Source organism: Eurosta solidaginis, chromosome 5 (genome assembly GCF_040869045.1).
Source record: "Eurosta solidaginis isolate ZX-2024a chromosome 5, ASM4086904v1, whole genome shotgun sequence".
NCBI classification, from domain to species: domain Eukaryota; kingdom Metazoa; phylum Arthropoda; class Insecta; order Diptera; family Tephritidae; genus Eurosta; species Eurosta solidaginis.
The window spans coordinates 129,635,094-129,660,671 of record NC_090323.1 but is presented as its reverse complement, the minus strand read 5'-3'; the positions used below and the strand labels follow the sequence as shown (position 1 = coordinate 129,660,671).

The following is a 25,578-nucleotide window of genomic DNA, read 5'->3' as shown; positions in this document are numbered from 1 at the left end:
TCATCTTCCTTAGTATTAGAATTAGAAACATTGTCATCTTCGGTTAAGTTTTTATCAAGTTTAGCTTTTTTCTTAGGTTTAAATTCTTTACTATCCGTACTAGAATTAATACCATCAACATTTTTCGTGGTCTGTTTGAGTTTTTAAATTTGCCAATGGTTCGCCTTTATCAGTATTAGAATCAAAATGGCCTTGGCCATCTTCACCGTGTTGCAAAGTAGGCGACACATGTTGGTGTTGATGTTTGCGCATATTGCGGATATGTTGGTGGTTCACTAGTCATTAATTGTTTAGAAGTTTCAACTTGTTGCGTTTGTTGTTGTTGTTGCTGGCTGATGATGTGGTGTTAACGTTTGTTGTACAATTTATTCGGGTGATTGCACATATTGTTGGTGTGTTATAGTGCTGGAAAACCTTTCGATATTGAAAGTGCTTGATTAGTGTAATCCCCACGTAGTGAACTACTCCTGTGACCGCGTCCGCGGTAACTATTACATCTGAAGGCGCTTAAGTTACAGGCATAGCTGACATCGCTTATATAACAGGTTGACTCTAAAGTAAAAACCAAAACAAAATATTAGAATCAGTGTTTATGAATAACATATTTAATAAGCCCTTACAACAACGTGATCGGTGGCTACATCCCCGTGAAAGTAGTGTGGTGTTCCTCCTTGTATAAACGTAGATACTGGATGTGCTCAACCGTGCAGTTTTCTTCTAATTTGAGCAAATGTATGTTCTTACAGCCACAGCTGGAATATTTGGGATATTTCTATCCTCACATCATCAAAATCAAATTACCTAGAATGAAAAAGAAACTCATATCAGTAAGAATAGATTAAAAGTTTTTAATATAAGCCGAAAAGTGTTCCATAAATAGGGCTCCACACATAGCTCTTTTCCAAAGGCACAAGAGAAATTTCAGATAACTAGAATCAGGACCTGGTAAAGTAACTTCAAAGGCGATTTAGTCGCCACTACTTCGTATGCGCATTTCTCTACGCTCCCTTTCGGCATGCATCATCAATTTCGTCATTACTATAAAGGCCATCTTGCTCACAGCAATCCAACAATCTATTTGTCCGCAAATTCGTGGAACTAAATTCCTAATGGAAGGTTCCTCTCCAAAAACTCTGTTTACAGACAGTCTTTCGCCGTGAAAACGAGGGCAGTGAAATATTACATGTTCTGCGCTTTCCAATTCGGACGGACAGCTTGGACAGAAAGGATCCTCCTCTATCCCACGCTTATGTAGATATTCCTTCAAGCCACCGTGCCCGCTCAATATCTGTGTGAGATGGTAATTTAGTTTGCCGTGTTTTCGCTCGTACCATTCCGCTATATTCCGGACTAGCATGAAGGTTCAGCGCTCTTTTCTCGAATCTTCCCGCCGTTCTTGCCACCTAACTATTGTTCGTGACCTTGCGCTTTTCTTAGCATCTTCAGATGGTCGGCTGAACCCAATGCCATACAGATCGGCCATTTCACCTGAGAGTAGATCTACTGGGATTTTCCTGGATAAAACATGGATCGCGTCGTCGGAACAGCACATGCTATTCGTATAGCAGTAATGCGGTAGGCTGCTAGTATATCTTTTTGGTGGACCATTTTAGATCTGTGCCATACTGGTGCTGCATATAATATTATAGAGCTGGTTACGTTGGATAATCGCTGACGGGTAGCTTCGCTTGGGCCGCCGATGTTGGGCATTAATCGCGTTAGGGTTCCACTAACTCTAGAAACTTTGTCCCTCACCGCCCTGAAGTGCTCCCTAAAAGTTAGTTTTGAGTCAATGATTACTCCTAGATATATCAAGGAGGGCTTTGAATTTATTTGAAAATCTCCTATGGTTAGGACCAACTCATCCACACTCCGCTTTGAGCTCATCAGAACCACTTCTGTCTTATTGCTAGCCATCTCCAGCCCCGTGTTCGTCAACCATTCCGTTATTCTTCCCATGGCGTCATTACATAATGCTTGGAGCAGATCAAGTTTCTTGGCCACTGCTACTACGACAATATCATCTGCATAGCCGACAATTTCCGTGCCTCCGGGAAGGTCGATTTGTAGCACCCCGCCATACACCGCATTCCAAAGAGTTGGGCCTAGAACAGATCCCTATCTAATCTATCTATCTATCAAATTATTCGGAGCAGGTACGGAACTTCTCTTGGGACACCCAAAGTGCACCCACGCTTCTCATGGCTCCAGCGGGTTAGCGGCTTCCTAGAACTTAAGCCACTTGCTGCTTCTAGATCTGACATCTGTCAGCTGGAGTCTTAGCCCGGCAAGCGCAGGGCACGAGCACAGAATGAAATCGATCGTTTCCTCCTCCAACTCGCACTTCCTACATCTACTATCACTCACCAAGCCTAATTTAAAGGCATGTGACGCCAGAAGACAGTGTCCAGTAAGAATACCCGTCATGAGTCTAGTCTACAGTTTAATGATAATAAAAATATAAGAATCAGTGTTTATGAATAACATATTTTAATTAATCTCTTACAACAACCTGATCGGTGGCTACATCGCCATGTAGGTAGTGTGGTGTTCCACCTTGTATAAACGTAGGTACTGTATGTGCTCAACCGTGCAAATTGACATTAGCAGTAACATTATTTACATAAACATAGCTTGGTATTTGTGCAGGCCTCAATATAGCATACATTGGTCCAGTTCGGTGTGCACCAGCCACTGGTACAAACACTTTTGAATGCATAGCTTTCATATAGGATGTATGTCCAGCAGTGCTCCGGTTGTGCCAATATGTAATGGGCTGCTCCGTCTCTTGGTACGGCTGTATAGGTATAGGCGGGGGGGAATGGAGCCAGAGTTTTCGGACCCAGAACCAAAATATCAGTAACTCTAAAAGCACATCCGAGCATTTTCGAGCGGAAGTATTCGCCATAAGTTAGTGTGCTAAGCTGAACCTTCAGCGCTGATACCCCAATGAAACAATTGCCATACTCAGTCAGGCAGTCAGGTTCCACTAAAGGCACTTGCGGCGTTCGAAATAAAGTCAGCACTTGTCCTTCAGTGCGTAGAAAAGCTGAATCAATTAGGAGCACACAACGTAGTACTGTTGGCCTGGGTCCTAGGCCACAGGGGAGTGGAGGGCAATGAGCAGGCGGACTCCATGTTTAATTTGTTGCGTCTCTCCCACAAATTATCAACCCCCCAGCAGATCCTTGCAGCGGGTCTGCGCCATACTCTCCTCTTCCGGGAAGGTATCGACCCCAATCCGGGTCCTTCTCCTGACCCCAGTACTGAGAAATGGGTTTGCTGCGTTTGCCGGAAAAGAATCTTTTTAGGACGGTCATATATATAAGGGCCTGAAATATTTCAATGAACTTCCTAATCACATAAAAAGTAGTAATAACTTCAATACTTTTAAAAAAAGTTTATTGGAGCATTGTAAAAACCTTCCAATAAGATAGTTTTTTTTTCTTTTATTTTTTTACATGATATACCGATACTGGAGCGCGAAAAGGGAATGGTAATAATGGTAGCAGCAAAATACAATGCATCCGGCCCTAAGGAAAAGAAAATCGAACGCCACCTGTAACTGCAGACAGTTCCAACAACTAATTTCGCTGGAATTCGGTATTTCCAGCTGGTATTTACTGTTGCTGATCGGAATCATTCGCATTCCGACAGCATAAATATAACAATAAAATTATATAATGTGTAACAAAAATAACGAAAATAAGGCCAAATAAAAGTTGGAGCAAGGGGGATTGGAAACACGTCCTTTTCAACCTCCCATTATATGTTGAGCTATGCTAATCGGAATCTTCATGCATTCCGACAGCGTCTTTACTAAACAAAGTTGAGAGGTGATTGGATACACTTATTTTCAATTTCCAACATCCAAAGACATGTTTAGCTGCATTGATCGGAGACTAATACATTCCGAAAGCTTAAAATACACATATAATTGAAAAATATAAGTTCCAAATTTTGTTGCCTTAAGCTGGGAGCACTGGAGGATTGGAAACGCGTCCTTTCCGACCTTCCTTAAATGACTGGCTCCCAGACTCGTCCCTTTGTCACGCTAGTAAATATGCTGATCGGAATCACATGGCATTCCAACAGCATATTCAATAGTAATAAGTGATTATAACAATGAATTGCACTTAGTAGTTTAAGTTTTAGGCCTAAACAGCCGTAATAATAAATAAATTAAATTAAAAAAATAAATACTCTTGTCAGTGTTTCACGTGCAAGGGATGGTTGCATCGGACAGGTTGCTCTGGGCTAGATTCCTCGTAACTTTTATAAATCTTTTGTGGCTCTTGTTGTTCACAGCCTCATTACATTGAGGAAATACGGCACCTGAGAAAACAGCCGTATGAAGCTAAAAATCACAAGCATGTCTTCAGTGAACTCCACAAACAGGCGTCGGACCTCGATGCCGGTGATTCCTGTACTCAAAGAACAAAACTAGCAGAGGAGGAACGCACTCTCCCTAGGGAAACGAGAGTAGTCACTCTAGCTCAACTTCGAGCTGGATAACGTAACAGGTTAAACTCTTACCTATCCAGAATCAGCCCCGACATACAAAACATTGTCCTGCTTGTAATGTGTCCCCACATGTCACCAACCATCTCTTTAACTGTATTGTGCAACCAACGCCTCTAACACTCCTCTCATTATGGCCCACCCCTGTTGAAACAGAAAGTTTCTTTGGACTCCCGTTAGAGGACATTGATGACAATTTGTGATCGGTTGCACCTATTGGATGGGGCGAAGCACTGCTACTACAACAACAGCAGGCGGACAACACGGAAAGAGAGGCAGCAACTGCATGACCCATCGATCCCGAGCTGTTCCTGCCAGTTGGCCCACAGGGGCATTTATTAGCAGAAGGGAGGGAAAAGAGAGAACACTGGCGCAATATGCCAGGCCTGAGTCAATCTAAGTTACTGTTAGGGGGTTACAGCACAACTCGATATAGGGCATTAATAGGCATCTCAAAAAGATAACCTAAAAACCCCAACGGCTATTCTTACAAGACACTGTAGACTGAACAGTCACATGCAAAAACTGGGTATAGTATCGAACAACACATACCGATTTTGTGATGGATCAGCAGACGGTGGCCCATATCCTTCTAGATTGCGGCGCAATTTCAAGACGTAGGGCTAAGTTTATGGGCTCACCATGGCCAGAGCATTCCCACATTTAATCCCTCAAGCAAAGAACACTGCTGGGGTTCATCAAGGAAGTCGGCTAGGATGAGGTGCTGTGAAGGAGATGTGCAAGTCACTGTGCAATCCTCAATAAATGATCTATCTATCTACGTTCCGGTAACAAGCACCATTGTGGTACTAGCCCCTCCATCTCGGGAACTATTGATATGACTACATTAAACCTTCTAGGGATTGAATATTAATAATGCCGGCAATGAGAAAGTCTGCTAAAATGCACCATTCTCCATGGAATGCTCGATATATAACTTTCCACGTTTTGAAACAGTGATGAAAAGAGCAAAATTTACAATAATTTTAACTGGCTGTGGGTAGTAAGGTGTTGATGTCCTCTCTTAACGCAATGTAATGACAACTGCGATGCAGGGAAAATGACAAAAATCTTGCAAATCTACTGATAATAATTAATTTTTCCTCCCCTTCTATGCAGTTCTATGCATACATACATATGTATTTTTCTCTCCAAATGCTAATTAAAAAAATTAATTGGTTTTCACATGAACTTCGAACTCTGTCGTATTTGCATTCTTCAGATGATTATCAACAAAATCATGACAAATTATCACTAAAAAATTCATACATGTTGCTTATATATTTAATATGGTAGCCAATTTACTTACCCTTTCCGGTGCGATGATTCCTGAACAATCGGGCCTGACTAGACGCGATTTTTTTTGCCTTAAGAGAGCGTGCTTAACGCGAACCCTATCATGTTTTGGCACAACTTTGCTGATGCAAAATATCAAAGACATTTCTGCTTCTAATGCTTCTAGGATAGCAGCAGCAGCTCCCGGTGACACCACATAAATAACAGTTGCATGCCGATCAGTTGCCTTTTTTGCTCCGGCTACCTATTCAATTTTAATTCACATTACATTATCTACTATTGCAATTTTTAATCACTACAAATCAATATAAATTACCGAAGCAAATACTGGCAAACCAAGATGCGTAGTTCCACCCTTTTTTAGGGAAATACATCCAACCAGTTTGGTACCGTATCCCAAAGCATGTTGCTTGTAAAGTACCTTGTTTTTGTAGATTTCCTTTGATTTTGGCATATTCTGAGCTGAACCGCAACCCGGCGGAGATGCTATCTATTAGAATAATATAACATTTTTTTTATTATTTAAAAATGCACATACGTATGAATGAAAATCAGAAAGTAAATAATGTTGTTGTTGTTGTAGCGATAAGGACACTCCCCGTTATCGACTTTGGTGGTCCTTTGCCGGATGCAGATCGGGTACGTTCCGGGAACCATTAAGGTAGTAGCCCGACCATATCGGGAGCGATTTAGTTGACATAAAACCTTGTAGGCCATCCCGCCGATTCTATACAACTTAATATGGTAACGATTTAAAAGACGGTGCACCACCCAATTTTTATCAAAAATTATCAAACGTGGAATCAAAAGGCACGCCTCGAGCTCCGTTTTTATTATTATTTGATATTTTTAAATTAGGTGGTGTACCGTCTTGTAAAACTTTACCCTTAATATTATTTTGGGCGAAGGCCGCCAACGCAAAAAGATGGTCTCTGCAGCAATATTCTTAATTTCCGTCACATGCCACAACTCAAATTAACTTAATGTTATTTTGGGCGAAGGTCGCCAACGCAAAAAGGTGTTCTCTGCAACAAAATTTTTAATTTCCGTCACATGTCACAACTAAAAGCACAAGATATTTTTCGTTGTAAACAATTTATATTTTTTTTGCGTTTCAATGTTTTCCGGAATAATTAATGAACTGTCATTTCGATGACAGCATGAAACGTCGATGTGTTAGTGGAGAGCGAAAAAAGCTTAGAATGTGTGGGTGAACTGGTTACCTCCGTCTTGTAGGGATATTGTTTCCCATTGTTTCCAATTACCTATATTGGTTTGTACCAAAATCTTTAAAAAATTGTTCTAAAATAATTGTTAGCGCACAAAAAAACTTTAAAGAGAAGTAATAAATTAACCGGCCTATTTTTTTTGGACAAATTTTACTTACACGTAAAAGCATAGGTCTTTATTTAACAGATTCTTTGTTTTTCATTTTAGGTGCTTTAAAAAAAACGAAATCAGAAATAATAAGTCAACTTTTGTTCAAACTCACTAAATTTATTTATTTATAACAATTAATTGAACATTTGACCCAAATGTTTTTTGCATTTCCAGATTTTATGCTCATTTTAGATATAGCACGTCTTATAGTGAACAAAAAATAAATAAATTTGCTACAAAGATATTACATTAAAATTTGTATATTGTCTTGTATGCTAATTTATTTTGATATTTCTTATTTTATTTTATTATATTATCTTTTATCACGTTGTATATTAAATTTGCTACAAAGATATTACATTAAAATTTGTATATTGTCTTTTATGCTAATTTATTTTTATATTTCTTATTTTATTTTATTATATTATCTTTTATTTCAACTTAGTTTATTACTATTTAAATGCAACTTGATTGAATCGGAAAATTTCACGTTGTATATTAAACGAAAAAAAACGACCCAAAACGTTTTCGATTTTAGGTCGAAATATTGCATAGGCAGTATATTACCCACTATCTATATATTAATACGCTTCAAAATTTCCATACAATCAATTGACAGGCTGTTTCGCATACTTAGCATACGTTAAATCATATAAAAGTTATATGAATCGATTCGTATTGATCAGCCGCAGCGCATAGGCCTATTTTTGTTAACAAATATTACTCTATAGAAAAAGTTTTTTGTAAATTCGAAAATCTGTGCAACTATCGAAATTGCTATCTGTAGGACGCATTATGTTCACAAACCCCCCTGAGTACATAGCACCAAATTCTCAATTGTTCCGTTGCTCAAATGTTTCATCTCTACATATGTATATAGTTGTACTCGCCAAACGGTGAGAGAACTACTGCTTCGCTCATTTTCTGTTGAAATAAAATTATGTTTCCTATTGTTTCCAATTACCTATATCGGTTTGTACCAAAATCTTTAAAAAATTGTTCTAAAATAATTGGTAGCGCACAAAAAAACTTTAAAAAAGAGAAGTAATAACTTAACCGGCCTATTTTTTTGGACAAATTTTACTTACACATAAAAGCATAGGTCTTTATTTAACAGATTCTTTGTTTTTCATTTTAGGTGCTTTAAAAAAAATGAAATCAGAAATAATGAGTCAACTTTTGTTCAAACTCACTAAATTTATTTATTTATAACAATTAATTGCAAATTTGACCCAAATGTTTTTTGCATTTCCAGATTTTATGCTCATTTTAGATATAGCACGTCTTATAGTGAACCAAAAATAAATAAATTTGCTACAAAGATATTACATTAACTTTTGTATATTGTCTTTTATGTTAATTTATTTTGATATTTCTTATTTTATTTTATTATATTATCTTTTATTTCAACTTAGTTTATTATTTTTAGTTGTATTTTTGCGATCAGTTCGATTATGTACATGTATTTTTCAGGGATGCACCTTAACGTTAAGCTAATCGTTTATCAAAAAATTTCCACCGTTTCCGTTGAAACACTTCGAAATATTATCGATAAAGAAATTATCAAGATAAATTGTATCTCGTTTTTAACCGAAACTAAAAGCTTTCGTTAACGTTAAAAACCTTAACAAAAACTTGATACTTTATGTTTGAATTGTGCTGGCAATGCTATAGCCATGGTGAAGCCGTAAGGTGGTAACAACGAGCGCACATACACACACAAACTCCATGTAATTTGTTTGTGTAATTCGTTGGTGGTAATGTCAAAAATACTCTGAGAAATGTTCGTACTGTCAAAATTCATGAGAAAAGTTGCAATCAGCTTGGCTAATGCTTTCACCTTTAATGACTCCGCCATCAATCAGCTTTGCCAGCATAGTTTGAATTTAATAATCAACATAAACGATTTGATTTCGTTTTGATATGGCAGATAACGTAACGAAATCATTTCGTTAATTTGACGTTCTTAACGTTAATAAGCGAAACGAAATGACTTTGTTTCGTTTATTAACGTTAATTATCGTAACGAAATGATATCGGTTCGTTGGTTAAGCATGCCTGGTATTTTTGAGTAGGCTAGTCTGATCTAATATTTCCTGGTACAAATAGAGATTTATTTTACCTTTCGCCCAACGCTCCGCTGAATATTTCAGCCTCTTCAGGGGCTACACTATTTTTATTTTCAAATAAATAAAAAACAAAATGTCACAACACATAGAAATTAACATGAAAACATTAAATTACACCTACAACAATATTGGACAATAAGAACACACATATAAAACTAAAATATCAGTACCACCCTACGTGGTAGTCTTGTCATTACTAATTTATTTATTTACTCAAGCATAGCATGTATGCAGCGGCGATATTGGCGCTGTCCTCCTTTCTGTTCATCGTCGTTTGTCTGTTGTTTAAAATGTGCAAGCTTTCAAGTGTGTATCTCACCATCTCCCTTTTTTCGTTATCAATAATTTTGGTGTTCGTGAAATCAGCTGTATGGCCACAGTTGAGTATGTGCTGTGACAGTGCAGTGCTGTGTTTTTGTTTTCTAATATCAGCTGCGTGTTCGGCAATGCGAACACCTAGCGCCCGCTTTGTCGTCCCAATGTATGTTTTATCACAGTTTTCGTTCTCCTTTCCTTTACATTCTATTTTGTATATCACGTTGTTTTGTTGTTGCTTGTCTATTGGAGTCTTTGTTTTTGTGTATATTTTGGACAGTGTATTGTTGGACTTGTAAGCTAGTGTGATGTTTTGTTGTTTAATTATGTTGTGATTGACTAAAGGACTGAGCTTAGGAATATATGTCACACTGCGGTATTTCTTAGTGTCTGTTGTTGCTGCGTCTGGTAATTTTTTGAGGTGGTTACTGGTTTTTATGATCGCCTGGTTAATCAGTTCGTGTATTAGGTAGTTGGGGTAATTATTATTTCTTAGAATCAAATGTATCTTCTCTTTGTTGGCGTCATGGAAATCTTGATGGCTTATGGTCAGTATTTTATTTATCAGATTCTTCGCTGTGTTGATTTTGTATTTGGTTGGTTGGGAGGAGAAAAAGTTAATTAGGCGGCCAGAGGATGTTGGTTTTGAGTACCAATCTAATTTAATATTATTGTTTTTGCTGTGTGTACGAACATCAAGGAAAGGAATGTTCGCGTTTTCCTCCATTTCCATAGTGAACTGGATTTTATGGTGGTATTTGTTTAGCGTCTCTAGAATTATATTCACGTCACTGCGTTTTGCTATTGCGAAAACATCGTCCACATATTTAATAATGAATGTCAAGTCAATATTGTGTTGTTGTTTGAGCTTCGAGATGGTGTTGTCGAAAAGGTCGTCCATAATAATATCAGCGATTGTCGGTGAAAGCGGGTTGCCCATTGGCATTCCATGAGTCTGACTGTATAGTTTCTTATTGCACATGAAGTAATTATTTTCTCTAAGACAAAAATCTAAAATTTGTTGAAACTTTGCTTTTGTAATTTTTGTTGTGTTTTGTATTTGGTCCCATTTTCTCATTATAATGTTTATAGCTTGCATTGTCGGTATGTTTGTAAATAAGGACACAACATCAAACGAAACTAACACATCTTCCTCACACAAATTAATATTAGCCAATCTATCTTTTAAATTGAACACATTTTTCACATTATGCTCTTCAGATATAATTGTTTTAAGTATCTGTCCTATGTATTTGGACAAATTGTAACAGGGTACCATGAACGATGAGGCAATCGGACGCAAGGGAATCTGTGGTTTGTGAATCTTAGGCAGTCCATACAGCCTTAGCGCCGCCGCGGCCGTGCTAGTTAATTGCTGCTTCTCTCTTTTATTGATTTGTTTTGTTTTGTAAAGTTCGTCTACTATTTTGTTGTTTTTCCTTTGTAGCATATCTGTTGGATCTGCTCTTATGGGTTTGTATGTATTTTTGTCTTCTAATAATTTGTTCATTTTGTCTTTGTATTGGGACTCATACATTGCTACCGTCTTGTTTCCCTTGTCTGCATCTGTGATAACAATGTTAGTGTTGGATTTGAGAAATGCTTTTGTTTTATTAAATGCTGCGAGTATGAATTTTTCGGCGGAGTTATGTTTGATGTTTCGTTTAAAAAGTAATATGTTGTTGCTCACCCTGTTTCTCACTACATCTTTTTCTTTTTCGTCTTTTATGCCCATAATTATTTGCTCCATTTCCGCTATGATACGTATTGGTGAGAAACTCTTACTTGTTGTTGGAATCGCGAACTTTCTCCCGAGCGACAGTAACCACTTTACTTCCTCAGGAAAAACGATGTTGGTTTTGTTCACGAACCAAATGTTGTTTTTACTTATTCCCAGTTTCCTCATCTGCTCCTGTTTCAGTCTTTCTAGCTTTGAATTTTGTGTTGTTTCGGTTTCTTTTGCAGTCTTCTGGCTTTGTGTGTGTTTTGTGTTCTACAAACATATGAAGTTCAAACATGGAGAAGATACATGTATTACATTGAAACACTACAGCAACCAGAAACACAAATTGGCGAAACAAACAGAACAACTAAAATTTCTACTGCGTTGTAAACAGTATGGACTTATACCCAACTACCGCACAAATTCTATGAGGAATGTAAAAATTAACACAACATCGGAAAAAAAAAATTAAAAAACAAATGGAAAACTGCAAACGTCTATTTCTAACAAAAGCACTTAACATTGATATAACACAAACAAATATTAACATAAAAACAACGAAAGATCTACTATATCATGCACAACAACAACTCAAAGCAAATTTAAACCCTTTAGAGTTTGACGATTTTATGATAAAACAACACATCCAAAGCCAGAAGACTGCAAAAGAAACCGAAACAACACAAAATTCAAAGCTAGAAAGACTGAAACAGGAGCAGATGAGGAAACTGGGAATAAGTAAAAACAACATTTGGTTCGTGAACAAAACCAACATCGTTTTTCCTGAGGAAGTAAAGTGGTTACTGTCGCTCGGGAGAAAGTTCGCGATTCCAACAACAAGTAAGAGTTTCTCATCAATACGTATCATAGCGGAAATGGAGCAAATAATTATGGGCATAAAAGACGAAAAAGAAAAAGATGTAGTGAGAAACAGGGTGAGCAACAAAATATTACTTTTTAAACGAAACATCAAACATAACTCCGCCGAAAAATTCATACTCGCAGCATTTAATAAAACAAAAGCATTTCTCAAATCCAACACTAACATTGTTATCACAGATGCAGACAAGGGAAACAAGACGGTAGCAATGTATGAATCCCAATACAAAGACAAAATGAACAAATTATTAGAAGACAAAAATACATACAAACCCATAAGAGCAGATCCAACAGATATGCTACAAAGGAAAAACAACAAAATAGTAGACGAACTTTACAAAACAAAACAAATCAATAAAAGAGAGAAGCAGCAATTAACTAGCATGGCCGCGGCGGCGCCAAGGCTGTATGGACTGCCTAAGATTCACAAACCACAGATTCCCTTGCGTCCGATTGCCTCATCGTTCATGGTACCCTGTTACAATTTGTCCAAATACATAGGACAGATACTTAAAACAATTATATCTGAAGAGCATAATGTGAAAAATGTGTTCAATTTAAAAGATAGATTGGCTAATATTAATTTGTGTGAGGAAGATGTGTTAGTTTCGTTTGATGTTGTGTCCTTATTTACAAACATACCGACAATGCAAGCTATAAACATTATAATGAGAAAATGGGACCAAATACAAAACACAACAAAAATTACAAAAGCAAAGTTTCAACAAATTTTAGATTTTTGTCTTAGAGAAAATAATTACTTCATGTGCAATAAGAAACTATACAGTCAGACTCATGGAATGCCAATGGGCAACCCGCTTTCACCGACAATCGCTGATATTATTATGGACGACCTTTTCGACAACACCATCTCGAAGCTCAAACAACAACACAATATTGACTTGACATTCATTATTAAATATGTGGACGATGTTTTCGCAATAGCAAAACGCAGTGACGTGAATATAATTCTAGAGACGCTAAACAAATACCACCATAAAATCCAGTTCACTATGTAAATGGAGGAAAACGCGAACATTCCTTTCCTTGATGTTCGTATACACAGAAAAAACAATAATATTAAATTAGATTGGTACACAAAACCAACATCCTCTGGCCGCCTAATTAACTTTTTCTCCTCCCAACCAACCAAATACAAAATCAACACAGCGAAGAATCTGATAAATAAAATACTGACCATAAGCTATCAAGATTTCCATGACGCCAACAAAGAGAAGATACATTTGATTCTAAGAAATAATAATTACCCCAACTACCTAATACACGAATTGATTAACCAGGCGATCATAAAAACCAGTAACCACCTCAAAAAATTACCAGACGCAGCAACAACAGACACTAAGAAATACCGCAGTGTGACATATATTCCTAAGCTCAGTCCTTTAGTCAATCACAACATAATTAAACAACAAAACATCACACTAGCTTACAAGTCCAACAATACACTGTCCAAAATATACACAAAAACAAAGACTCCAATAGACAAGCAACAACAAAACAACGTGATATACAAAATAGAATGTAAAGGAAAGGAGAACGAAAACTGTGATAAAACATACATTGGGACGACAAAGCGGGCGCTAGGTGTTCGCATTGCCGAACACGCAGCTGATATTAGAAAACAAAAACACAGCACTGCACTGTCACAGCACATACTCAACTGTGGCCATACAGCTGATTTCACGAACACCAAAATTATTGATAACGAAAAAAGGGAGATGATGAGATACACACTTGAAAGCTTGCACATTTTAAACAACAGACAAACGACGATGAACAGAAAGGAGGACAGCGACAATATCGCCGCTGCATACATGCTATGCTTGAGTAAATAAATAAATTAGTAATGACAAGACTACCACGTAGGGTGGTACTGATATTTTAGTTTTATATGTGTGTTCTTATTGTCCAATATTGTTGTAAGTGTAATTTAATGTTTTCATGTTAATTTCTATGTGTTGTGACATTTTGTTTTTTATTTATTTGAAAATAAAAATAGTGTAGCCCCTGAAGAGGCTGAATTATTCAGCGAAACGTTGGGCGAAAGGTAAAATAAATCTCTATTTGTGCCAGGAAATATTAGTTTATTATTATTTAAATGCAACTTGATTGAATCGGAAAATTTCACGTTGTATATTAAACGAAAAAACGACCCAAAAACGTTTTCGATTTTAGGTCGAAATATTGCATAGGCAGTATATTACCCACTATCTATATATTAATATGCTAACAAAATTTCCATACAATCAATTGACAGGCTGTTTCGCATACTTAGCATACGTAAAATCATATAAAAGTTATATGAATCGATTCGTATTGATCAGCCGCAGTGCATAGGCCTATTTTTGTTAACAAATATTACTCTATTTGTTCATAATTAATAGAAAAAGTTTTTTGTAAAATCGAAAATCTGTGCAACTATCGAAATTGCCATCTGTAGGACGCATTATGTTCACAAACCCCCCTGAGTACATAGCTCCAAATTCTCAATTGTTGCGTTGCTCAAATGTTTCATCTCTACATATGTATCTATTTGTACACGTCAAACGGTGAGAGAACTACCGCTTCGCTCATTTTCTGTTGAAATAAAATATTGTTTCCAATTACCTATATTGGTTTGTACCAAAATCTTTAAAAAATTGTTCTAAAATAATTGTTAGCGCACAAAAAAACTTTAAAGAGAAGTAATAACTTAACCGGCCTATTTTTTTGGACAAATTTTACTTACACGTAAAAGCATAGGTCTTTATTTAACAGATTCTTTGTTTTTCATTTTAGGTGCTTTAAAAAAAAACGAAATCAGTAATAATGAGCCAACTTTTGTTCAAACTCACTACATTTATTTATTTATAACAATTAATTGCAAATTTGACCCAAATGTTTTTTGCATTTCCAGATTTTATGCTCATTTTAGATATAGCACGTCTTATAGTGAACCAAAAATAAATAAATTTGCTACAAAAATATTACATTAACTTTTGTATATTGTCTTTTATGTTAATTTATTTTGATATTTCTTATTTTATTTTATTATATTATCTTTTATTTCAACTTAGTTTATTATTATTTAAATGCAACTTGATTGAATCGGAAAATTTCCCGTTGTATATTAAACGAAAAAAAACGACCCAAAAACGTTTTCGATTTTAGGTCGAAATATTGCATAGGCAGTATATTACCCACTATATTTATTATTAGGCTAACTTTGTTTGATTATATACCCATAATCCTAATTTGTTTATGTCGCTTAAAATTATGAAATCAATTTTATTTTAGTAAATATTTTTGCGTGAATAATTTCAATATTTTAGTTTGTTTTTCTTTTTTTTCTTATTTATTCTGCTTTGCTATATCTTAGTATTATATCGTTCACAGACGATATTTTATGGTAGATATGGTCATATATATTCATCTCCATTTCATGAATATGGATGTTTACAAATTTAATAAAAATTAATTACGTGCATAAAACTCAATGGGAATCCCAACATTAAATATCCGAATATTAGAATCTTCATATTTCCACAATGATAACATTAAAACCCGGAAAAAGGTCCAAGTGCACTTATTGCGTTTTTATATGGAACTGTTTATCACATCACTTAATTTTTTCGCACTTTAAGTACTTTATTTTTTTTCTTTCATTAAAATTTTTTTTAGTAAACTCTGCCTTCTTTCTCATTACATAATTTTTTTATATTTTTATTTTTTATGAAGGTATCCTCCTTTCTATTCGAAATTTTCCTTTTGTGTCACACTTATGTACATACTACATATGTATGTATACAAAATTAAACTCGGTAAAGCGCCAATTGCATACCTAACGGGTGGCGTGAAATAGGCTAAATTCCTTAAGCACATTTCTTCGTTTTTAACTAAAAGTTCGTGTTTTTGAATTATGATACTATTGAAGTAAATGGGCGATATATGTATATGGGAGATATAGTCCTACTGGGGAACCGAGTTTCTAATTACCTATATTGGTTTGTACCAAAAAAAAAGTTTTTTGTAAATTCGAAAATCTGTGCAACTATCGAAATTGCCATCTGTAGGACGCATTATGTTCAGAAACCCCCCTCAGTACATAGCTCCAAATTCTCAATTGTTGCGTTGCTCAAATGTTTCATCTCTACATATGTATATATTTGTACACGCCAAACGGTGAGAGAACTACTGCTTCGCTCATTTTCTGTTGAAATAAAATATTGTTTCCCATTGTTTCCAATTACATATATTGGTTTGTACCAAAATCTTTAAAAAAATTGTTCTAAAATAATTGTTAGCGCACAAAAAAATTTTAAAGAGAAGTAATAACTTAACCGGCCTATTTTTTTGGGCAAATTTTACTTACACGTAAAAGCATAGGTCTTTATTTAACAGATTCTTTGTTTTTCATTTTAGGTGCTTTAAAAAAAATGAAATCAGAAATAATGAGTCAACTTTTGTTCAGACTCACTAAATTTATTTATTTATAACAATTAATTGCAAATTTGACCCAAATGTTTTTTGCATTTCCAGATTTTATGCTCATTTTAGATATAGCACGTCTTATAGTGAAAAAAAAAAAAATTTATTTGCTACAAAGATATTAAATTAAAATTTGTATATTGTCTTTTATGCTAATTTATTTTGATATTTCTTATTTTATTTTATTATATTATATTTTATTTCAACTTAGTTTATTATTATTTTAATGCATCTTGATTGAATCGGAAAATTTCACGTTGTATATTAAACGAAAAAAAAACGACCCAAAAATGTTTTCGATTTTAGGTCGAAATATTGCATAGGCAGTAAATTACCCACTATATTTATTATTAGGCTAACTTTGTTTGACTATATGCCCATAATCCTAATTTGTTTATGTCGCTTAAAATTATGAAATCAATTTTATTTTAGTAAATATGTTTGCGTGAATAATTTCAATATTTTTGTTTCTTTTTCTTTTTTTTTTCTTATTTATTCTGCTTTGCTATATCTTAGTATTATATCGTTCACAGACGATATTTTATGGTAGATATGGTCACATATATTCATCTCCATTTCATGAATATGAATGTTTACAAATTTAATACAAATTAATTACGTACATAGATCTCAATGGGAATCCCAACAATAAATATCCGAATATTAGAATCTTCATATTTCCACAATGATAACATTAAAACCCGCAAAAAGGTCCAAGTGCACTTATTCCGTTTTTATATGGAACTGTTTATTCACATCACTTAATTGTTTCGCACTTTAAGTACTTTATTTTTTTTCTTTCAATTAAATTTTTTTTAGTAAACTCTGCCTTCTTTCTCATTACATAATTTTTTTATATTTTTATTTTTTTTGAAGGTATCCTCTATTCTATTCGAAATTTCCGTTTTATGTCACACTTATGTACATACTACATATGTATGTATACAAAATTAAACTCGGTAAAGCGCCAATTGCATACCTAACGGGTGGCGTGAAATAGGCTAAATTCCTTAAGCACATTTCTTCGTTTTTAACTAAAAGTTCGTGTTTTTGAATTATGACACTATTGAAGTAAATGGGCGATATATGTATATGGGAGATATAGGCCTACTGGGGAACCGAGCACACAAAATTAACTTCGGTAGCGCCCCAACGGGGACCTCCCGGGTGGTGTGCAAAAACCTATTTTTCAATATAATGTGAAGTAATTTCACCTTAATTCTATGTCAGTTTCTGTTGATTTTACATATTTTTTATATTTTTGTTTAAGGAGCTCCATAGCATAAGGTTATAATTACATTTGAAAATTTTGTAGAAAATTTAAGAAAATACAATAAAAATTACAATGTCTTAATGAAAAATTTAAGTAAGTTAGACCAGTTTGCTATATTTCCGCTCACTGCTTAACTATAAACGCATTATTTCACTACCCCCAACACTGGATGCATAGACTGAGTTGAAAAAAATAAGAGTTGGTCGAATTTCGACCACAGGCGATACTAGTCTATATATTAATACGCTAACAAAATTTCCATACAATCAATTGACAGGCTGTTTCGCATACTTAGCATACGTAAAATCATATAAAAGTTATATGAGTCGATTCGTATTGATCAGCCGCAGTGCATAGGCCTATTTTTGTTAACAAATATTACTCTATTTGTTTATAATTAATAGCAAAAGTTTTTTGTAAATTCGAAAACCTGTGCAACTATCGAAATTGCCATCTATAGGACGCATTATGTTCACAAACCCCCCTGAGTAAATAGCTCCAAATTCTCAATTGTTGCGTTGGTCAAATGTTTCATTTCTACATATGTATATATTTGTACACGCCAAACGGTGAGAGAACTATTGCTTCGCTCATTTTTTGTTGAAATAAAATATTTTTTCCCATTGTTTCTAATTACCTATATTGGTTTGTACCAAAATCTTTAAAAAATTGTTCTAAAATAATTGTTAGCGCACAAAAAAACTTTAAAGAGAAGTAATAACTTAACCGGCCTATTTTTTTGGGCAAATTTTACTTACACGTAAAAGCATAGGTCTTTATTTAACAGATTCTTTGTTTTTCATTTTAGGTGCTTTAAAAAAATGAAATCAGAAATAATGAGTCAACTTTTGTTCAGACTCACTAAATTTATTTATTTATAACAATTAATTGCAAATTTGAGCCAAATGTTTTTTGCATTTCCAGATTTTTTGCTCATTTTAGATATAGCACGTCTTATAGTGAAAAAAAAATATAAATAAATTTGCTACAAAGATATTACATTAAAATTTGTATATTGTCTTTTATGCTAATTTATTTTGATATTTCTTATTTTATTTTATTATATTATCTTTTATTTCAACTTAGTTTTTATTATTTAAATGCAACTTGATTGAATCGGAAAATTTCACGTTATATATTAAACGAAAAAAAAAACGACCCAAAAACGTTTTCGATTTTAGGTCGAAATATTGCATAGGCAGTATATTACCCACTATATTTATTATTAGGCTAACTTTGTTTGATTATATGCCCATAATCCTAATTTGTTTTTGTCGCTTAAAATTATGAAATCAATTTTATTTTAGTAAATATGTTTGCGTGAATAATTTCAATATTTTTGTTTCTTTTTCTTTTTTTTCTTATTTATTCTGCTTTGCTATATCTTAGTATTATATCGTTCACAGGCGATATTTTATGGTAGATAAGGTCATATATATTCATCTCCATTTCATGAATATGGATGTTTACAAATTTAATACAAATTAATTACGTACATAGATCTCAATGGGAATCCCAACATTAAATATCCGAATATTAGAATCTTCATATTTCCACAACGATAACATTAAAACCCGGAAAAAGGTCCAAGTGCACTTATTGCGTTTTTATATGGAACTTTTTATTCACATCACTTAATTTTTTCGCACCATAAGTACTTTATTTTTTTTCTTTCATTTAAATTTTTTTAGTAAACTCTGCTTTCTTTTTCATTACATAATTTTTTTATATTTTTATTTTTTATGAAGGTATCCTCTATTCTATTCGAAATTTTCGTTTTGTGTCACACTTATGTACATACTACATATGTATGTATACAAAATTAAACTCGGTAAAGCACCAATTGCATACCTAACGGGTGGCGTGAAATAGGCTAAATTCCTTAAGCACATTTCTTCGTTTTTAACTAAAAGTTCGTGTTTTTGAATTATGACACTATTGAAGTAAATGGGCGATATATGTATATGGGAGATATAGGCCTACTGGTGAACCGAGCACACAAAACTAACTTCGGTAGCGCCCAAACGGGGACTTCCCGGGTGGTGTGGAAAAACCTATTTTTCAATTTAATGTGAAGTAATTTCACCTTAATTCTATGTCAATTTCTGTTGATTTTACATATTTTTTATATTTTTGTTTAAGGAGATCCATACCATAAGATTATAATTACATTTGAAAATTTAGTAGAAAATTCAAGAAAATACAATAAAAATTACAATGTCTTAATGAAAAATTTAAGTAAGTTAGACCAGTTTGCTATATTTCCGCTCACTGCTTAACTATTAACGCATTATTTCACTACCCCCAACACTGGATGCATAGACTGAGTTGAAAAAAATAAGAGTTGGTCGAATTTCGACCACAGGCGATACTAGTCTATATATTAATACGCTAACAAAATTTCCATACAATCAATTGACAGGCTGTTTCGCATACTTAGCATGCGTAAAATCATATAAAAGTTATATGAATCGATTCGTATTGATCAGCCGTATTGCATAAGCCTATTTTTGCTAACAAATATTACTCTATTTGTTTATAATTAATAGAAAAAGTTTTTTGTAAATTCGAAAACCTGTGCAACTATCGAAATTGCCATCTGTAGGACGCATTATGTTCACGAACCCCCCTGAGTAAATAGCTCCAAATTCTCAATTGTTGCGTTGCTCAAATGTTTCATCTCTACATATGTATATATTTGTACACGCCAAACGGTGAGAGAACTACTGCTTCGCTCATTTTCTGTTGAAATAAAATATTGTTTCCCATTGTTTCCAATTACCTATATTGGTTTGTACCAAAATCTTTAAAAAATTGTTCTAAAATAATTGTTAGCGCACAAAAAAACTTTAAAGAGAAGTAATAACTTAACCGGCCTATTTTTTTGGGCAAAATTTACTTACACGTAAAAGCATAGGTCTTTATTTAACAGATTCTTTGTTTTTCATTTTAGGTGCTTTAAAAAAAATGAAATCAGAAATAAAGAGTCATATTTTGTTCAGACTCACTAAATTTATTTATTTATAACAATTAATTGCAAATTAGACCCAAATGTTTTTTGCATTTCCAGATTTTATGCTCATTTTAGATATAGCACGTCTTATAGTGAAAAAATAAATAAATTTGCTACAAAGATATTACATTAAAATTTGTATATTGTCTTTTATGCTAATTTATTTTGATATTTCTTATTTTATTTTATTATATTATCTTATATTTCAACTTAGTTTATTATTATTTAAATGCAACTTGATTGAATCGGAAAATTTCACGTTTTATATGAAACGAAAATAACGACCCAAAAACGTTTTCGATTTTAGGTCGAAATATTGCATAGGCAGTATATTACCCACTATCTATATATTAATACGCTAACAAAATTTCCATACAATCAATTGACAGGCTGTTTCGCATACTTAGCATACGTAAAATCATATAAAAGTTATATGAATCGATTCGTATTGATCAGCCGCAGTGCATAGGCCTATTTTTGTTAACAAATATTACTCTGTTTGTTCATAATTAATAGAAAAAGTTTTTTGTAAAATCGAAAATCTGTGCAACTATCGAAATTGCCATCTGTAGGACGCATTATGTTCACAAACCCCCTGAGTAAATAGCACCAAATTCTCAATTGTTGCGTTGCTCAAATGTTTCATCTCTACATATGTATATATTTGTACACGACAAACGGTGCGAGAACTACTGCTTCGCTCATTTTCTGTTGAAATAAAATATTGTTTCCCATTGTTTCCAATTACCTTTATTGGTTTGTACCAAAATCCTTATAAAATTGTTCTAAAATAATTGTTAGCGCACAAAAAGCTTTAAAGAGAAGTAATAACTTAACCGGCCTATTTTTTTGGACAAATTTTACTTACACGTAAAAGCATAGGTCTTTATTTAACAGATTCTTTGTTTTTCATTTTAGGTGCTTTAAAAAAAATTAAATCAGAAATAATGAGCCAACTTTTGTTCAAACTCACTACATTTATTTATTTATAACAATTAATTGCAAATTTGACCAAAAACGTTTTTTGCATTTCCAGATTTTATGCTCATTTTAGATATAGTACGTCTTATAGTGAAAAAAAAAAAATAATAATTTGCTACAAAGATATTACATTAAAATTTGTATATTGTCTTTTATGCTAATTTATTTTGATATTTCTTATTTTATTTTATTATATTATCTTTTATTTCAACTTAGTTTATTATTATTTAAATGCAACTTGATTGAATCGGAAAATTTCACGTTGTATATTAAACGAAAAAAACGACCCAAAAACGTTTTCGGTTTTAGGTCGAAATATTGCATAGGCAGTATAATACCCACTATATTTATTATTAGGGTAACTTTGTTTGATTATATGCCCATTAATCGGGTACTTAGATCCCATAATCCTAATTTGTTTATGTCACTTAAAATTATGAAATCAATTTTATTTTAGTAAATATGTTTGCGTGAATAATTTCAATATTTTTGTTTCTTTTTCTTTTTTTTCTTATTTATTCTGCTTTGCTATATCTCAGTATTATATCGTTCACAGACGATATTTTATGGTAGATATGGTCATATATATTCATCTCCATTTCATGAATATGAATGTTTACAAATTTAATACAAATTAATTACGTACATAGATCTCAATGAGAATCCCAACATTAAATATCCGAATATTAGAATCTTCATATTTCCACAATGATAACATTAAAACCCGGAAAAAGGTCCAAGTGCACTTATTGCATTTTTATATGAAACTGTTTATTCACATCACTTAATTTTTTCGCACTTTAAGTACTTTATTTTTTTTCTTTCATTTAAATTTTTTTAGGAAACTCCGCCTTTTTTCTCATTACATAATTTTTTTATATTTTTATTTTTTATGAAGATATCCTCTATTCTATTCGAAATTTTCGTTTTGTGTCACACTTATGTACATACTACATATGTATGTATACAAAATTAAACTCGGTAAAGCGCCAATTGCATACCTAACTTGTGGCGTGTTTGGTAGTTAACCAAATATTTATTTTATTTTAAAAAATTTATATTTTGTTTATTTTTGAGTTCAGATATTTTCAAAACTAATTAGAATTTTCTTTTTTTGAAGTTATTCAAAAATTTTAAGTTAACATGAAAACTCAATAAAAATTATTTTAAAAATTAAAGTAAAGAGTACAAAGTAGTTAACACTATATTTACTCCCCCTCCAAGAAAATTTGAAACAAACAAATTATTAATTAATATTAAATGTAACCTTTTTTTGTTTTTTGTTGTTTAATGTATTTGTATTTAAATTAGTGTTAATAAGTATGTTTGCTGGTTTAAGTAAATCAATTGAAATATTTTTAATAGTATTTTTGTATTGAATTGTAAATGTTTTATGTTTCTTAGAGATAACTTTAAAAGGTCCTTCATAAGGTGATTCTAAATTAGATTTACGAAGAACTTTAACAAAAACATACTCACAATTTTCTAATTGTTTAGGAACGAAAAAATTTTCTTTGTTATGATGAAAAACTTTAGAACGAACAAGCGAAAAATATTCTCTTATTTTATGAAGAGCGTCATTAGAAAAATCATGTTCTTTATTACTATTTGAAATAATTAATTCACCAGGTGTTCTAAGTGTTTGGCCATAAACAAGTTCAGCAGATGAACATTTTAAATCTTCTTCAATAAAAGTTCGTAAACCAAGTAGAATGAATGGTAAAATGTCAGACCAATGAACCGAGTCGTTTGATGCTATAATTGCTGCTTTTAAAGTTCGATGAAATCTCTCTATCATGCCATTTGCTTGGGGATGGTAAGGAGATGTATGAATTTTATGAGAACCTAAAAGTTTAGTTAATTCTGTAAAAAATTTTGATGTGAATTGTGAACCTTGATCTACTGTAATATTTAATGGTATACCAAATCGTGGTATATAATTTTGAATAAAAGTTCAGGCCAAAGTGAAAATCTGTCAATAATTGTTAAAATATAACAATTTCCAATTGAAACTGGAAGAGGTCCAACAATATCCATATGAATATGTTCAAAACGGCCTGATGGTATTTGAATTTTTTGGATAGGAGATTTAGTATGTCTTGAAATTTTGGATTTTTGACAATTGATGCAAGATGAAGTCCAATCGTTAATCTCTTTAAGCATGTTAGGCCAATAATATTTATTTTGAATTAATTTTCTAGTTGTTCTTATACTTGGATGAGATAATGAGTGAATTACGTCAAATATAATTCTTCTCATAGAATGTGGGACATAAGGTCGAAAAGGTTGTAGAGAAACATCACAACATATGTTTAAATTAATAACTGGAATATGAATTTCTTTTAAATTATTTTTAGAATTTGGATCAGAAATGGTTTTTTGTAAAAATGTATCAGTTTGTTGTTCTTTATATAAAGTTTCTAAATTTATATCTTGAGTTGAAATTGCATTTATTTCTGGAATACGGGAAAGTGTGTCGGCAACTATGTTGTCTTTTCCACGTATATATTGAATATCATTTGTAAATTGAGCAATATATTCAAGATGACGTAGTTGACGAGGAGATCTATCTACTTTAGAATTTAGAACATGAATTAAAGGTTTATGATCAGTATAACTTGTAAAAATTCTACCTTCAAGAAAATGTTTAAAATGTTTAATTGAATTATAAATTGCCAAAAGTTCACGATCAAATGTTGAATATTTAGTTTCTGGTGTAGTTAATTTTCTTGAAAAATAAGCTAAAGGTTCTAGTATATTATTGCTAGTTTGTTGAAGAACTGCTCCAATAGCAACATTTGATGCATCTACTGCTAATGATATAGTACCATTTTTGTCGAAATGTGTAAGTAAAGTATTTTTAGCAAAAAGTTTTTTAACATTTTCGAAAGCTGTTGTGGTTTCATTTGTCCAATTTAATTGTTTCAGTTTGTTTTTAATTGCATGTGTTAACATTTCATGAAGAGGACTAAGTTCTGTTGCTAACATTTTAATATATCTGTGACAGTAATTTATCATACCTAAAAATTTTTGTAATTTATTTATAGAAATTGGTTTTTCAAAATTTGTTATGATTTCAATTCTATCTAAAGATGGTTTAATACCTTCGCCTGAAATTTCGTAACTTAAGAAATTTAATTTATTTACACCGAGAGTACATTTTGAAGGTTTAATATTTAAATTATATTCTTCAAGTCTTTTGAAAACTGATTTTAAATGATTTATATGTTGATCTTCATTATCACTGGCAATAAGAATGTCATCAATGTATGTAAATACAAAATCGAAATCAGAAAATACTTCATTAATAAAGCGTTGGAAAGTTTGAGCACTGTTTCGTAAACCGAAGGGCATTCTTACGAATTCAAACATTCCAAAAGGGGTAGTTATTGCAGTTTTATGAATGTCTTCTTCTGCCATTGGAATTTGGTGGTAGGCACGCACAAGATCAATTTTGGAAAAAAATTGTTGGTTTTTTAAATCAATTGTTAAATCGTGAATATGTGGTAAAGGATACCGATCTGGTGTAGTAATAAAATTAAGTCTTCGATAGTCTCCGCAAGGTCTCCAATCATTTGGT

General features: G+C 33.0%; 1 long non-coding RNA gene across 1 annotated transcript; it reads right to left on the bottom strand.

The window, feature by feature from the left end:
- Positions 1–432: 432 nt before the first annotated feature.
- On the bottom strand, positions 433–6,966 carry LOC137254657 (uncharacterized). The gene is made up of 3 exons (XR_010954054.1): positions 6,703–6,966; positions 621–801; positions 433–552 (listed from the first exon to the last, which is right to left on the bottom strand). It is a non-coding gene; the product is annotated as an uncharacterized lncRNA (long non-coding RNA).
- Between the last annotated feature and the right edge of the window lie 18,612 nt (positions 6,967–25,578).